A 17,637-nucleotide genomic window follows, 5' to 3' on the forward strand; every position below is an offset into this window, starting at 1 on the left:
AAAAAACTCCTTCCTCCTTGAAATTAAAGCTGGGGCATAAACATTTATGAAACGCAACTTTACCCCCCTCCAATCCCCATCCACCACCAACACTCTCCCCTGAACCAAAGAAAAACATTCCACAATGTGCACATCCCTCCCTCCAAACAAAATTCCCACCCCAGAGGAATGAACTCCTCCCACACTCCAAAACGAAGGGCCCTTCCCCCACTCCACAGAAAACCTTGCACTGTCCTCCCTAGACCTCAGGTGCACCTCTTGTAAAAAACAAACCAAAAACCCCTGTAGTGACAAAAAATGAAAAACTCCCCCTCTCTTTTTGCAGTTCCCCATGCCCCGCACATTACATGTTATTACTGTAAACTTATACATCACAAACGGAAAAAACCCGCAGCCATCTTCACAGATTATCCTCAACACCATTTCCCCTCCCTTCCCCTCCCCCTTCTTCCCCCCCCAACAAAAACGATACCTCACCTGGGGACCACTGCTTCACCGTCCCCATGTCGTACGCTGTGATGGAGATTGGAGAGGGTGGGTCCCACTCCAAACTCTCCCCACTGGTGAGCTCCATGGAACCCTCTGACTCGGATGCAAAGTCGGAGGCTGTCACCCCGAGCCTCACTCTCCGTTTTGCCATCCTTTCTTCTCCGCTTTCCCATATTACCGCATCTAGCGGGTGTCTCTCCTCCACCGCCTCCGCCCAGTCCGTGCGCAGGCCCCGCTTGATTCCCCCTTCTGGTGTCATCTCCTTGTTTCCTGAGGTCCCCTCCCTGGCTCTGGTCTTCTTGGACCCTTCTTCTTCTACCCCTCCAGTAGGGACCGCCTTTGTTACCTCCATCACCTCTCCGCCCGCACCTTGCGCGTGGGGGACCACCCCTGACGAGGCGAGAGGACTCCGCTCCATCCCTCTCTCCACCCCAGGGGTTGGGAGCGCCTCCCCCGGCTTCCCTAAGGTCACCTTCTCCACTGGAGTTGAGTGGACTCCCCTTGCCTTCTGCGCTCCCTCTGCCACCTGCTCTTCCTCCGCTGCTGCCGGTGGTGTTGCAGCCAAAGGAGAGACCCCTTCCCGGCCTGACTCCATGCCTGACTTTCCAGGCTCCTGGCGCTTCTCCCCCTCCTCCCCACCAGCGGGCGCCGCTTCTCCCCTTGCCGCCTCGGCGTAGGTTCGCCTCCGGGCCGGGCAATTCCGGACCACATGCTCCTCACTCCCGCACAGGTGGCACTTCCTACCCTTTGGGCAGTCCCTCGCCACATGGCCCTCTTCCTCACACGAGGAGCAAACAAAGGGCTCTGCACATTCCTTTGCCATGTGGCCGTATTTTAGGCATCGCCTACAATATGTGGGCAACCCCACATACGACAAAAAACCTCGGTCCGCGCCAATGGAGAAAACAGCCGGTAGGTGCCTCAACCCTCCCACCGCGCTACTATCTTTTTGCAGCCGTACTAAAAACTGCCTCTTCCCCGACCACACGCCAAAACTATTTTGCAGCTTTACCTCCGGCTTTAGGACGACACAGTACCTACTTAAAAATAGCTCCACGTCCCTCGCCGGCACAAAAGGGTTGTACATAAGTACATTCACAGATTTAACATCATTTGAAAACAGTGGTTCAAAAGATATTCCCCGCAAAACTTCACTCGCTCTCTTTTCCTTGAACTGCTCAAAAACCTCTAAGCACAAGTTTTCAGAGTCCAGCGTAACATCAAAAAGTCCCCTCGCCTGAAAGTCCTGAACACAATACATTCGGCTAACAGGAACATTAAACAGCTCACCAAAAATTTTAACAATCACGTACCGCAGATCCACCGTTTCTCTCCTCTGTGCGCTCACCATCAACCGAAGCGTATTCTTCCTGCGCACTCCGCTGCTCCCGAATTCCGGCCCAGGATCTGCCATGGCCTCCTGTCTCCTTCTCCTCCGCGTTGATCGCTTTTTCAAATGAAGTCTTCTCGATAAGAACAGATACTACACTTGATCTTAGCCAAAAGGCCGAGAAGCGATGGCCTGAAAATTGGCCACAGCTGGCCGCCGCCGCCCAGGGGGCCGGGAATCCGATCGCGGGGTCCGGCCGGACCCGGTCCCCGCTCGCCATTGGTCCGGGGCCCCCTCGACGCTTCCCCCGGGACCTCTGGCCGTCACCTCAGCTCCACCCACAAAGCCCCACGTCCTCTGCCACGGTAGCTACCTACGTGCTGAAGGCTCTTATCGCCGTTTAATTGCACGAGCACTCGCGGAACAGCTATGTAATTGCCTAGCTAAGCAAGCAAGGAGACAGTCCACACTCTATAACACATGTACCTGACAAGTCACAAACCAGGGACACATGGCAACAAGTCATCAACAAGCTCTCTTAAGAACAGAAAAGTCGCCCCGTCCGGCGGACGGAGCATCCAAAAATAGCACAAACTCAGGAGTGTTCCTCTCCACGGAAATCTTTAGTAAAAGGCGAAAGATTTGTGCGTGATGAAGAGAAACCCGAGCACACGTGGCCTCTCGCCGGCACCAGCCGCCGTAGGCCCTCCCGGCCCGGAGCCGCAGGCCCGGAGTTGTCCCCCCGCGCGTTATCCGCGGAAGAGGGAGAGGAGACGCTATAACCGCCCGACTGGCAGAGGGCGCAAGCGAGCCATGGACCGCTGCAAACCGGCTCGCTAGCTGACTTACTTAACCAACTTCACTCACCCAGCTAGCTGACGGAGAATGATAGATAGATAGACAGATAGACAGATAGATAGATAGATAGAAAGAAAGAACGACACACACACGATAAAACTATTTCTTTTATTTCATTTAAAAAAAAAAAAAAACCCCACAAGGACTCAGTTGCTTGTCTACTCCACGCAGAAGCAGAAGCAGAAGCAGAAGCAGAAGCAGAAGCAGAAGCAGAAGCATTTCCTTTGCACCTGAAAATAGAGGCGCACCGTTCCCGGACGTACTGCAATACCGGGTCGATGCGTGGAGCGGACGGAGCAAGCTCCTTCTCCGACTCCCAGTCTCAAAAATCCGTTTAATATGTAGTCCCCAGATAGGGGACGTATCAGATATTAAACTGATAAGAACAGATTTTTTTTTTTTTTTTTTTTTTTTTTTTTTTTTTTTTTTTTTTTTTTTTTTTTTATTAAAACACTTCACATAATTACATCCATTCCACATTACATCAACATACTCATGACGCATACACATAGCATCCATACCCCAACCACATTGCCCACTCACTGCTTCCGCCTTACATACATGTTGCACACCCTACGCATACAACACATACCTCTCATACTGTACACTATTAAACCGTACCAGTTACCCAGTACACTCAGAACGTATCGTAACACCCCAAACCAAATTACACACAAAACAAAACAAAACAAAACAAAACAAAACAAATCAAAACAAAACAAATTAATATACTTAAGGAACTATTCACCAGTGCACACCATTTAGAGTGGAAACACCCCTTCTAACCCTCCCCAGTATCCCTGTACCCAGTCCCACCCGCGCACCGCCCCATCCACCCTTATCCGTTCTGCCACCCTCCCACAGAACCTGTGGAAGAGCTGGCTGGGACTTAGCGCCCTTACCCTTGTCCCCACTACCGCCATTCTGTCCTCCCACAGGACCCACTTGGCATAGCCTATGACGTCCCACACCGCCCCTGGGCCACAGCCCCCAAAACTCCCACTCCCTTCTTGAACAGGACCCCAGCCCTGCTCAAACTGAAAGTGGGGCCAAGCCTCCTGAGGAGGCCCTGAACCAGCCCCCAATAGAGCACCGCAAACCGGCACTCCCAGAACGCGTGAGGGACGGATTCCGAAAAACCACAGCCCCTAGGACAGAGTGGACTGGCACTGCATCCGTGTCTATGCAGCACCTCCCGCACCGCTAACCTGTTCAGGGCGCAGAGCCAGTGAAGGTCCCGCACCACTCCTGGTGTCCTCCCCCCACTCACCCCGGCCCAGTCCATATTGGGCGGCACCCCCTGTGGGGCAATTACTTGCATATGAGCCAGGCTGTTGTATATCTGCCTGTGCTGTAATAGCCTGTCCCCCCCTATGTGCGCCGAGGCCTGCCTCAGATAGCGCACCACGGCCTGATAGGCGGGGGACAGGATGTCTGCGCGCGGAGCCACGTGAGTTAGCGGCACCAGATGTCGCAAGGCATTGGCCAGAAACAGCCGTGCAAAATAAAAGCATTTGTGCGGGACTTTGGTTAAAAAGATGTTGCATGCAAAGCAGGCATATAAAGTGTCAAGCTTCAGGGGGACCCTTGGCACACCCCGCCCCCCTTTAGCTACCGGCAGGTACATTATTTCACGGCGCACATATTCATACCTAGTTCCCCAGAGAAAGTGGAACATGGCCCTGGTCAGTGCCAACTTCGTCCTCGCTGGAACCGGGAACACATAGGCCAAATGCAGGAGGAGTGGGAGCAGGACAGCCTTCACTACTACCACCCTCCCAGTCAGTGACAGCCGCCTGCGTGCCCACATCCCCAGCCGCGATCTCACCAGGGCCAAGCGCGCTTCCCAGTTCTGCTCTGCGCTCCCCTGGGGAAAGAATCTGACACCCAACACTTTCAGCCCCCCCTCGCTCCTATCAAAACCCCCACAGTCCCCCGGCTCCTCTCTCCACTGCCCGCAGAACAAAACGGAGGACTTTGCCAGGTTTACTTTTGAACCCGTCCCCGCTGCAAATTTGTCCACCAGCACCCGCACCCTTGCCAGCGACCGAGAGGAAGCCACGAAAATTGTTGTATCGTCGGCGTACTGCTGGATTTTTAAATTCTCCCCAGCTGCCCCTGGGATCCTCACCCCGTCGATACCTGGGTCCCTACGCACTAGCTCCGCAAAGGGCTCCATGAACAGTGCGTAGAGCAGCGGGGAGAGCGGGCACCCCTGCCGCACTCCCCCGGCCTGCTCCACGGCCCCGCTCAGGAACCCGTTGATCCTCACGCAGCTATAGACCCCCCTATACAGCGTGCGCAGCCAGGCCATAAACCGGGGACCGAATCCCATGCGCTCTAAGACCCGGAACAAGAAAGCATGCTGGACGCGATCGAAAGCCTTCTCCTGGTCAATGCTGACCAGGGCTAAGGGAAGGCCTCGGTCGCGCACCCAATCTATAACGTCCCGCAGCAGAACCAAGTTCCAGCTGCAGGAACGCCCGGGCACGCCACAGGTCTGATCGGGGCTAACCAGGCTGCTCATCACCTGCTTCAGGCGGCGGGTGGCTACTTTAGCTAACACCTTGTAGTCTACCGTCAGCAAGGTGAGAGGGCGCCAGTTTTTAAGCTCTGCCCTATCTCCCCCTTTGAACAATAGCGCCAGCACCCCCTTCCTCATGGAGGCCGACAGGCCCCCCCCCCTCCAGAAGAGCCTGAAACACCTCCAAGAGGTCAGGCCCTATTAGGTCCCAGAAGGCAACATAGAACTCCTTTGGGAGCCCATCGTGCCCCGGGGCCCGCCCGTCCCTCAATGAGCGCAGTGCCGTTGTTACCTCATCAAGGCTGAGTCCTGCCTCCAAGGTCTGCACCTCCTCCTCTCTTAACCGGGCTGCCACACAGTCAAGGAGCGATTCCTGCACCTCCGGGTCGCACTCTCTCCTGCTGAAAAGGTCAGAGTAGAACTCCTCAGCAGTATCCAGCATCTCCGGGATGCCTGTTACCAGCCCCCCTTCCCCCTTCAGACCAGAAATGGTAGCGGCGTTTTTCCGCGCCCTTGCGGCCTGAAAGAAAAAGGAGGTGGGCTTCTCCCCCTCCTCCATCTCTCTCAGCCGTGCCTGGAACGCCAAAGCCTTAGCCCTGTCCTCCAGAAGGCTCCTGACCCGCTCCTTCACCCCCTCGTAGGCCTCCCACCTCACCGCCCTTCCGTTGTTGATCTGTGCGTGCAGGTACGCCAGCGTGTCGAGCCACCTTTTGATCTCTGCACGCTCTCTCCGCCGCTGCTTGATGCTGAAATTTCGGCAGAACTGCCCAAAACGCACTTTGGCTGCCTCCCACCACTCTACCACCGTGGGGTAGAGGAGCCGCAGTGCCTGCACAGCTCTGTAAAACTCCACAAAAGCAGCTCTAAAGGGCTTAGAGCTTAGTAGTGTTACATTAAGCTTCCAAAACCCCGGCCCCCGCTTTGTACCCTCCACCTGCACTGATACGCGCAGCATGTCATGGTCCGAAGCCCATGACGGCAGCAGCGTGCATGTTATGCCCCCCAGTTCTTCCCCCACAAAAATGTAATCCAGGCGGCTCGCAGCTCCCCTGGAATTCCGCCAGGTGAAGCCAGGAGCTCCCGGATGTGCCGCCCGGTAGGCATCTACTAGAGAGAAGTCCCTGACCAGCTCAGCCAGAGCCCTCGCTGAGTAGTCCGTCCCCGCAGAGCCCGCACCCGCCCCATCCAGAGACACATTGAAATCCCCTCCCAGAACAATCCGTCTGGAGGTAGCCAGGCAGGCCGTGAGCTCCTTGAACACCTCCAGCCTCTGCCCACTTTGCGTGGGCCCATACACATTCAGAACGCGTAGTCTGACCGAGTGGTAGTTTATGTCTGCGTACATCACCCTGCCCGCGATGACCGACACAGCCTCCCGCACCTCAAAATTGTGACCCCTGAACAAAATTCCCACCCCATCTGCGTGGACATTCCCTATCGACCATAAAGATGGCCCCCACACCCATTCCCGTGAAAACAGTGCCACATCATTTTCATCCCTTAAGTGCACCTCCTGCAACAGAAAAATCTCCCCCCGTGTTGCTGCCAATGAAGAAAACAATGCCTTCCTCTTCACAGGGTTCCTCATCCCACGTGCATTTAGGGAAATAATATTTAACTCCATTTTGTATGGGAGAAATCAAAAACATACCAAAACCAAACATACAAACCCTGAATAGTCATGAGCATTATGCTCATCACTTGGTATCCTTTGCGGGAGCTTTCCCCCCTTCTTCCAGTCCCTTCTCCATACCCATGACCTCTGCCATTCTACCCACCTCCCAGCCTGCAAACTGGGGGTCAGCTACAGATCTGGCTGGGGGCCCGTCTGAAGGCTCAGGTAGGGCCCCAAAGTCCACCTCCATGTCCGACTCAGACTTCTCCCCCTCTGAACCGCCTGAGAGGGCCATGAACCTATTCTGGAGAGGGATTCCAGGTCCAGCCTTAGTCTCCCTCCCATTCTGCTTTTCCCCTGACCTGGCCCGCTTGCGCACCACCGCCTGCGCCCATTCAGCCACCTCCCCCTCAGGAAGGGGCCCATCCTCCCACGACATCGGCGTCTCCAGGTCCCAAGAGGTGAGCAGAGCTGCCCCCTCCGCTGAAGATGTCCTGTCCTCCTCCCCAGAGCTGGCCCCCGGCAAGGGAGTAAAGAGCTCAGGTGAGCCCCCCCCCCCAGCGCAGGGCCCAGTGACCGGAGCCACTGACGGCAACGCTCCTGCTTTCAGCTCCAAGCCCAACCCGGGCCGTGAAAAAGGGCCGAACACCTGGCCGATCCCGGGCGCATGAGCTGAGGTAGATGCGATTTCCGGAGCTGGACCAGGAACAGGGGCCGAACCGCCGACCTGAGCCGAAGTGCCTCCCGGAGCTGGATCAGGACCCGACTGTGAGTCTGTAACCGGAACCGGGACCTGAGTCCCCTCAAGATCCGGATCCGGTCCGGAAACCTGACCCGGACCGGAACCCGAAACCGGACCCGGACCCGGACCCAGAACCAGAACAGAACCAGGACCGGAAACCGGATCCGGACCGGAACCCGAATCCAGAACCGGACCGGAAACCGGACCCGAAGCCAGAATCGAAGCAGAAACCCGGGGGGCAACATGCCCCGGAGCCGGATCCAACGCCAGACCCAAATCAGGAACAGGAGCCAGACCGGGAAAGCGGATCCGGAACAGGAGCCGATGCCAGATCCGAACACGGAGCTGGCGGCCCAGTTGTAGTCAGGGCCGGAGTCGGAGCCAGAGCCGGATCTGAACCTGGGGCCAGAGCCGAACCAGAAGATGAACCCAAACCCAGAGCCGGGCAAGGAGTCGGGGCCAGCGCCGGACCAGAAGCCCCCTCCAAATCCGGTGCGGAAGCTAGGCCAGGAGCCGGAGGCGGATCCGAAACAGGAGCCCGGGCCGGTCCAGGAGTTCCAGCCGACCCAGCACCCTGCACCACAGGAGCAACAGCTCCTCCCCTCACCTGACTCCGCTCACCTGTGAAGCCTTCCGAATCAGAGTGGATCTTAGCTGCATATGAGGCCTTTCTCTCCGGGCAGGCCCTGAACAAATGCTCTGTACTGCCGCAGAGTGTGCAAGACTTGGGTGCAGTACAGTCCTTGGTCTCGTGTTCCCCTGAAAGGCAGTGTCTGCACCTCACTGTAGTGCAGACTTCTTTCAGGTGTCCAAACGACCCACACCTGCGACAGTAAATTGGCTGGCCAGGATACCAGAGGTACCCTCTGTCAGGCCCGATAGCAAAGGCCCCAGGAGGGTGAGCATAGCCTCCAGCGCTCAGAGGATCCTGTTTAAAACGCACCATATAGCGCCTCTTACCTGTCCAAAAGCCGTAGCGGTCCATAACTTTCACTCCCTCTCTCACATCGGCACAGTATTTTCGCAAAAAACTCACGATATCCTCTTCCCTCACAAACGGGTTGTATAGATGGATTGTAAGAGGTCTTAGCGCTTTTGCGTATAGAAGCTCCACGCGGATTCCTTCCAGCTGCTTGGCCTTCTTAACACTACCAAGGTGGTTATATAAATTGAGACAAGCTGATTCTGAATAAAAAGTTAAATCATAAAAGCCCCGTGAAGAAAAATCCTGCAAACAAAAGACCGTGCTAACGTCAATTTTCAAAAGCCCTTTCAGTACATCTTTAACAAAAAAATCCAAACCATAATCCTTCTTCCGTTCTGATCCATCCTCCGCAACAAAGCGAACCGTATTCTTCAGCCGCACCCGGTGGGTCGGCACAGCACCCTCTGGTGTCATCATCTTCGTTCTCTTTTGGTTATAGTCAAAAGGCCGAGAAGCGATGGCCTGAAAATTGGCCACAGCTGGCCGCCGCCGCCCAGGGGGCCGGGAATCCGATCGCGGGGTCCGGCCGGACCCAGTCCCCGCTCGCCATTGGTCCGGGGCCCCCTCGACGCTTCCCCCGGGACCTCTGGCCGTCACCTCAGCTCCACCCACAAAGCCCCACGTCCTCTGCCACGGTAGCTACCTACGTGCTGAAGGCTCTTATCGCCGTTTAATTGCACGAGCACTCGCAGAACAGCTATGTAATTGCCTAGCTAAGCAAGCAAGGAGACAGTCCACACTCTATAACACATGTACCCGACAAGTCACAAACCAGGGACACATGGCAACAAGTCATCAACAAGCTCTCTTAAGAACAGAAAAGTCGCCCCGTCCGGCGGACGGAGCATCCAAAAATAGCACAAACTCAGGAGTGTTCCTCTCCACGGAAATCTTTAGTAAAATGTATCTTTAATGGTATTTTAAACATTTTACATTTTTTAAAACATTACTTTTTTTCCTTTTTCTTTAAAAAACAAAACAGAAACCATACACATTTAAACGTAGATATTTACAAAAATTACGAAACATAACACTCACAAGGATAACATAGAAAAAATGCTTTGCAAAACAAGGAAACATATATCAACGATAATAGTCACAAAGACAAAATTGTTTTAAGAAGTACAATAAATAGTATGTAAAAAAAAGGTACGTGCGCTCGGGTTGGTGTGCAGAGCACGCGCCCCTCCTGGGGGGTGGACTATATGATAAGTTCTTTCCAGTGGTCCACCCCCCATTTCTCTCTCGCTAGGGCCTTGTTTCTCCGGAAGTCCACCAGAACGCCGTCCTGGAGGAGGTTTTGAATCCTCCTCCGGAGAGTGACCAGGTCCACAGTTGTCTTTTGGTAGACCTTGATGTTTCTTGTCTCCCACAGGACCTGCCGGACGGTGTTAGTGATCCTCCACTGACGCTGGAGCTCCAAGGTCTTGAGTCCCCCTCGGGGACCGTAGAGGACGCTCTCAGCCGTCAGGGAGGACATCGGCAGCAACCTGTTATGGGAGACAGAGGAAACAACAAGGCCCCAGACCCGCCTAGCCACGGTGCACTCCCAGAACAGATGGTAGTTGTGTTCTGAGTCAGTGCAACCGTGGGGGCAGCGCTCAGTGAGGGCTAAGTGCCGGCGGTACATAAACACTCTTGTGGGGAGACACCCGTGAGCTGTCATCCAGGCAATGTCTTTTTGCTTGTTTGTAAGACATTTGTGTGTAACATTTGCCCAGATGACTTGCGGGTCCCGGGCCGGCCCTGACCTCGGGAGCGTGGCGGTCTCTTTTGATCTTAGATGAGCCATTATGATTTTATAGCTCCACGAGGTCAGGCCAGCCCTGGGCAATCCCGCCCTGAAGGCAAAGTCCCTCAGGGCCTGATAGACATAAGGGGGGTCCCAGCTATATGGTGTAGTGAGGTCCAGCACACCCAGGCCCATTGTCCGCAGGAAGGGGGTGGCATAGTACCTAGCGAAGGCACCAGAGGCCTTTCCCACCTTCCCGACGTTCTGGACCAGGGCGGCCAGACCTTGCACCATCAGGATGGTGACTATGTCCGGGACCCCCCGCCCCCCATTCCTCTCCTCTTTGAGGAGGGTGGCTCTACTCAATTTCTCCATATTACTCCCCCAGACAAAGCGGAAGGCCAACCTAGCTATTTTCTTGCTGGTGGCCTTGTCTGGGGGAAACACCCTCCCCACATAGAGTAGAATGGGCAGGACAATTGCCTTCAGGACGAGGATCTTACCCGCCATGGTCAGGGGCCGTGCACTCCAGCTCCGGGTTTTGTTTTGGACGTGGCTTAGGGCTCCCTCCCAGCTCGTTCGCCCTCCTCCGTCAGCCTGGAAGGTCACCCCCAAGAGCTTGATGGTATTTCTGCGTACAGGGAAGGAAACGGTTAGAGGCTCACTATAATGAGGAGACAGAAACAGTTCACTCTTGTCCCTGTTGACCAGGGCGCCAGTGGCCACACAGAAGTCGTCCATCACCTTGGTGGCACAAGCGATGGAGCGACTATCTGTGGCGACGATGGTGATGTCGTCCATGTACACCATCACCTTTAGCCGCTCTCCTCTAGCCCCCGGCAGCGGGTAACCCGCCACTCCGGGGCTGGCCCTGATGGCCTGGAGAAACGGTTCCAGGTAGATGACGTACAGGAGAGATGCTAGAGGGCACCCCTGCCTGACGCCAGACCTGATGGCAAACGGGGCAGAGGGCTGCCTGTTGACAACCACTCTGCCCGTTATGTCGGTCAGGCAGATCTTTATCCAACGCCGGAGGGGGCCAGGGATGTTCATTCTCTCTAGCACTCTCTCCAGGCACACATGACTCACCCGGTCAAATGCCTTCTCCTGATCGAGGCTGAGAAGGCACAAGGGGGACCGCCGCTCCCCGGAGTGGATGATTAAATCCCTCACGAGGAGCAGGTTGTCGTTTATGGACCTCCCCTGCACGCTGCAGGTCTGGTCCGGTCCGATCACCGATGTTATCAGGCCTTGGAACCTCCTCATCAGCGCCTTCGCCATGATCTTATAGTCGACTGAGAGGAGGTTGATCGGCCGCCAGTTGCGGAGGTCCTTCAGGTCCCCCTTCTTTGGGACAAGAGCTACTGAGCTCTGTCTCAGTGAGGCCCCCAACCGCCCCTCCCTGTACGCCGCTCTAAAGACTTCAGCCACGTCCTCCTTCAGGAGATCCCAGTAAGTTTGGTAGAACTCGGCTGGGATTCCGTCAGGACCCGGAGCTTTATGTTGGTTGAGGGAGAGCACGGCCCGGGTGAGCTCCTCGGTGCTCAACTCCGAGTCCATCCGCTCGTCACCCAGACGTCTGTCAAGGCCGCCCAGGAAGGTGTCCATGAGAGCCCCATCGGAGGGCCTCTCACTATAGAGGCCCCCGTAGAACTCCCGGGCCACCTCCCGGACCTCCGCCTCTTCAGACACCACCACACCTCTGTTGTTATAGAGAGACAAGATGTTATTAGTCTTAGACCGCGCCCTGCGGAAGAAAAACCGTGTGCACTTCTCATCCTCCTCGAGGCCCTGGAGTTTGGAGCGGAAAGTAAATTTTTTCCCGCTCTTCCCGGTAGAGGGTGGTGAGGTTCTGCCGAGTCCGTGCGATCTCACTGCTAACCTCCAGGCCTCGGGACTGGAGGAGGCTCAGTCTCTGGAGGGCAGCATTGTGTCGTACAAAAACTGCCCTCCTTTCCTTCGCCTTCCTCCGCCCGACTGCCCGGAAGTAGCCTCGCACTCGCTCCTTCACCATCTCCCACCACTCCACCGGGGAGTCAAAGAGATGTTTCAGACTCACCCACTCCAGGTAACGTCTCGAGAAGGAGAGTCGCACCTGGGGGTCTTGGAGATGGCTGATGTTCATCCGCCAGAGCCCCTTACCCACGGTTATGGACTTCTTCCAGGTCAGGGACACGGTCACCATGTGGTGGTCCGAGAAGTGCACCGCCTGGATGGAATAAGCGGGCACCCCCAGGCCTGGGGAGAGCAGAAACAAATCGATCCTCGAAGAAGAGCTTCCGGAAGAACTCACCCACGTGTGTTGGGGGGGAGAGGCGCCCCCGGCGTCGCGGAGGGAGAAGTCTTCTATGAGGGACCGCAGCAGGTCGCTGGAGCGGTCCCGTCTGGGTCTGCTGCGGTCCTCATCTGTCAAGGCACAGTTGAAATCCCCCCCCACGACAACCGGCATTGTGCAATGGATTAATGAAGGTAATTTTGTGAAAAGGGAGACTCTCTCGGCCACGCTGGTGGGGCCGTACACGTTGATCACCCTGAGTGGGGAACCCCCGACATCGAAATCGGTGACGAGGATTCGCCCACTCTCTACTACGCTGCTGGATGTTATACGTACGTAGGGGTTTTTTCACCAACGTGCCGACCCCATCAGCTCTGGCGATGTTGGAGCCAGACCAGAGAGAGTCTCCCATTCTCCATCCCTCCCTCAGAGCGCCATCCAACTCCCGGAACGGAATACCACATTCCTGGAGCAGGATGACGTCTGAGGGGACCTGTGACAGGATGGAGAAGACAGTTTGGCGTTTGGAAGGGTCTTTTATGCTGCGTGTGTTTAAAGTTGAAATGGTTATTGTATGTGACATAGGTTTTATTGTTATGTGTGGTTTATTTACCTATATTACTATTGGCTATTTGTTTACAGATGTTATTGAGTTTGTGGTTTACCAAGTCCTGGTTATTGAGGCGCCTACTCACCCCCGGACCATGTGCACCCACAGGCCTCCCCTCCTGACTGCCTGGGAGGTTCCGTCCTGGAGAGGTGGGGGCAGGTGTTTTTGCCCCAGGCTTCCCCCCAGTCCCTGGAGGGCCCTGAGAGGAGGTTGGTGCTCCAGATCCTTTAACAGGGTCTGGACCGGAGACTGGCTGGTCCCTAATGGTTCTTGGTTGTGTAGTGGTGGTGGTATGTAGAATTTCTGTACTGTGTACTGGCGGTGGTGTGGGTGGTTTTGTAGGGCGGGGAGGAGGCTCAGGCCTGGCTGTAGATTGTGTACTATGTGCCGGTTTTGGGTTTAACTGTTTTAAAGGTTTTGTAATTTTGGATGTGTGGCGAACTATTGCTGGGTTGGGAGGTTGCGGTTGTTGTTTTACTATTGTGGGTGATCTGGTACGTTTGCCCTTTTTCTTCCTAGCTTGTTGCCAAGGAGTAATGGAATCCGAGTCTGAGGTTGAGGAGTCTGACTCCAACACCACAATGGGGGTGTCAGAGTCAGGCTCCTCCTTAATAGTGACAGTGACAGGGATTGGTGGGGTCTAGAGCAGGGGACGCTGTGGAGTTGGGGGTTCCAGCAGTGGGGATGCAGGGGGTAGGGTCTTGTGCTGGGATCTGTGCGTGTGGGGTTGGGCTTCCAGGCTGGGAGGAGGTAGGGGTGAGTGGTCTGGTGCGTGGCATGGGGGTAGGCGGGGGGAGCGGTGGGGCCGGAGGGGGGGCAGCAGATGGTGGAGGGGGGGCGGTGCTCCTAGCCCTGTTCGCGTACGAGAGGGGACAATCTCTAAAGAGATGCCCCCTCGCTCCGCAGAGGTTACAGGGCTTCGGGTCACGGCATGCCCTGGTCTCGTGTTCGCCGCCACACGACTTACACTTGACCACTGTGCAGGCTGCGGCTAAGTGGCCTAACTCGCCGCAGTTCCTGCACAGCTTGGGCATGCCGTAATAAAACACCACCCCCCTGTGTCTCCCCAGCGTGATGGTGCTGGGGATGTGGCATACCCCCCCCGGTGCAGAGGGGTCGGGCTTGAGTTGGACCAGCCATTTCCTGGCTCCGGTCCAGACTCCGTCCTCATCAAGGACTCTCCGGGCTTCAGATCTAACAAGACCATACCTGCCCAACCACGTACTCACATCGTGGTCCTGCACAGCTTCGTTGTAAAACTGTACAGTGACCACCTTGTTTTCGGTGTCAGACAGGGGCTCTACTTCGAAAACACTGAGGGGAGCCTTACCCTTCCCCTCTCTATAGAGGTTCCAGAACCTCTCCAGGATATTTGCAGACCGGAAACTGATCTCAAAAATATCCGCATTGCCCGGAACCTTCACCAGGCAGTTCAGGTCGCCAGGCACAAAGCCCATGGCTCGCTGAAGCACTGCCCGGCTGAACTCTAGGCGGGTCATACCTGTCACTCTCCTGTTGCCGTTGGGGGCAGCGGCATTGCTTGCCCCCCCAGTAGCTGCTGGCTCTGCGGCGCCCCTTCCGGCTGCGCCCGTTGCCCCTTGTGCCACCTGGGGGGTACCACTAGCACCGCTGCCCCCTTCTCCGCTGTTTTGCAACGTCATACGGACGGCGTTGTGGCGTCGGACTCCCGGCTGCGGTCCCGTAGCCATCCTCCCTCTCTCTCAGGCCGGACCTAAGTAGATGGGGGGAAGCACAGGAACAGCGCTCAGAGATGCTGGTCCTTCCAAGGGGGACCAACGTTGCCGCACCAAGGGAGCCGATCAGGGGTCGGCTCCACGAGGTGCAGTGGGACCTCCCTTCCGGTAGCTGGCACCAGGCGTTGATCCGTATAGCTGGTCTGGCTGGATCCGGGTGCCGCCGCCGTCGTTGTGGGGAGGTCCTCGGGTCCCCCGTCTGCCTGCTCCTCGGCCTCGTCCTCCGGGTCCACCCGATGGTCCTGCTGCGGCCTGGAGAGCAGAGGAGGGGAGCCAGGAACCGATGGCGAAGACTCGGTGAAGATGGTGTAGCCCGGAGAGCGAGCCGCTACGGGCCTTCTCTCCGGGCGGCGCTGAACTCCCCTCTGGTCTCCGGCGATGGTCGTCCGCAGCAGTGGTGTGGTCCCCGGATGGCGGGAGTCTTCTGGCAGGGGTCCTCCGAGCGCTGTCCTGGCTTCGGCGTTGGGGAATCAGCAGGCCGCGGTCACGCCACTGATACCTGCCTATCCCCAACGCTGTGGGTCCGGCCTGGTCCGCCGGCCTGATGCAGTGGACACAGCCGCGGTCAAGCCACTGGTACTGCGCCACTACACCAGACCTTCCGAAAGAGGGAGGAAGGAGAGAGAGAGAGAGAAGAGAGAGAGGCACGTATGCTCTGATTACACACGAATCACTCACAAACCCACTGTCCTCCAATAGAGGGCAGTAGATTTGTACGTGATGAAGAGAAACCCGAGCACACGTGGCCTCTCGCCGGCACCAGCCGCCGTAGGCCCTCCCGGCCCGGAGCCGCAGGCCCGGAGTTGTCCCCCCGCGCGTTATCCGCGGAAGAGGGAGAGGAGACGCTATAACCGCCCGACTGGCAGAGGGCGCAAGCGAGCCATGGACCGCTGCAAACCGGCTCGCTAGCTGACTTACTTAACCAACTTCACTCACCCAGCTAGCTGACGGAGAATGATAGATAGATAGACAGATAGACAGATAGATAGATAGATAGAAAGAAAGAACGACACACACACGATAAAACTATTTCTTTTATTTCATTTAAAAAAAAAAAAAAACCCCACAAGGACTCAGTTGCTTGTCTACTCCACGCAGAAGCAGAAGCAGAAGCAGAAGCAGAAGCAGAAGCAGAAGCAGAAGCAGAAGCAGAAGCATTTCCTTTGCACCTGAAAATAGAGGCGCACCGTTCCCGGACGTACTGCAATACCGGGTCGATGCGTGGAGCGGACGGAGCAAGCTCCTTCTCCGACTCCCAGTCTCAAAAATCCGTTTAATATGTAGTCCCCAGATAGGGGACGTATCAGATATTAAACTGATAAGAACAGATACTACACTTGATCTTAGCCAAAAGGCCGAGAAGCGATGGCCTGAAAATTGGCCACAGCTGGCCGCCGCCGCCCAGGGGGCCGGGAATCCGATCGCGGGGTCCGGCCGGACCCAGTCCCCGCTCGCCATTGGTCCGGGGCCCCCTCGACGCTTCCCCCGGGACCTCTGGCCGTCACCTCAGCTCCACCCACAAAGCCCCACGTCCTCTGCCACGGTAGCTACCTACGTGCTGAAGGCTCTTATCGCCGTTTAATTGCACGAGCACTCGCAGGAACAGCTATGTAATTGCCTAGCTAAGCAAGCAAGGAGACAGTCCACACTCTATAACACATGTACCCTGACAAGTCACAAACCAGGGACACATGGCAACAAGTCATCAACAAGCTCTCTTAAGAACAGAAAAGTCGCCCCGTCCGGCGGACGGAGCATCCAAAAATAGCACAAACTCAGGAGTGTTCCTCTCCACGGAAATCTTTAGTAAAATGTATCTTTATTGGTTATAAATAACATTTTACATTTTTAAAACGTCGTCCTTTTAAAAGTCAAAAAGGAACTCAAATACATTCAGACATAGACATTCCCTAGATTTACAAAAGAAGAAAATCAAAACACTCAAGAAAGGAAACCTAATACAAAATAAATCTACCTATTTAAACTAATAATCACAAGACACAATTGTAAGGCTTTAAAAATCAGAATATTTACAATGAATGAAATAAAAGGGTACGTGCGCTCGGGTTGGTGTGCAGAGCACGCGCCCCTCCTGGGGGGTGGACTATATGATAAGTTCTTTCCAGTGGTCCACCCCCCATTTCTCTCTCGCTAGGGCCTTGTTTCTCCGGAAGTCCACCAGAACGCCGTCCTGGAGGAGGTTTTGAATCCTCCTCCGGAGAGTGACCAGGTCCACAGTTGTCTTTTGGTAGACCTTGATGTTTCTTGTCTCCCACAGGACCTGCCGGACGGTGTTAGTGATCCTCCACTGACGCTGGAGCTCCAAGGTCTTGAGTCCCCCTCGGGGACCGTAGAGGACGCTCTCAGCCGTCAGGGAGGACATCGGCAGCAACCTGTTATGGGAGACAGAGGAAACAACAAGGCCCCAGACCCGCCTAGCCACGGTGCACTCCCAGAACAGATGGTAGTTGTGTTCTGAGTCAGTGCAACCGTGGGGGCAGCGCTCAGTGAGGGCTAAGTGCCGGCGATACATAAACACTCTTGTGGGGAGACACCCGTGAGCTGTCATCCAGGCAATGTCTTTTTGCTTGTTTGTAAGACATTTGTGTGTAACATTTGCCCAGATGACTTGCGGGTCCCGGGCCGGCCCTGACCTCGGGAGCGTGGCGGTCTCGCTGGATCGTAGATGAGCCATTATGATTTTATAGCTCCACGAGGTCAGG

The 17,637-nt window shown here is 55.8% G+C and overlaps 2 non-coding genes and 2 pseudogenes across 2 annotated transcripts; all 4 read right to left on the reverse strand.

The window, feature by feature from the left end:
• Window positions 1-1,931: 1,931 nt before the first annotated feature.
• LOC118218551 lies at window positions 1,932-2,008 on the reverse strand (annotated as a pseudogene).
• A 365-nt stretch (window positions 2,009-2,373) lies between these two features.
• LOC118218575 lies at window positions 2,374-2,490 on the reverse strand. The gene has a single exon (XR_004763456.1). It is a non-coding gene; the product is annotated as a U5 spliceosomal RNA (small nuclear RNA).
• Window positions 2,491-2,914: 424 nt separating this feature from the next.
• Window positions 2,915-3,085, reverse strand: LOC118218539 (annotated as a pseudogene).
• Window positions 3,086-16,090: 13,005 nt separating this feature from the next.
• Window positions 16,091-16,281, reverse strand: LOC118218622. The gene has a single exon (XR_004763502.1). It is a non-coding gene; the product is annotated as a U2 spliceosomal RNA (small nuclear RNA).
• Between the last annotated feature and the right edge of the window lie 1,356 nt (window positions 16,282-17,637).

Source organism: Anguilla anguilla, chromosome 18, assembly GCF_013347855.1.
Source record: "Anguilla anguilla isolate fAngAng1 chromosome 18, fAngAng1.pri, whole genome shotgun sequence".
Classification (NCBI taxonomy): Eukaryota; Metazoa; Chordata; class Actinopteri; order Anguilliformes; family Anguillidae; genus Anguilla; species Anguilla anguilla.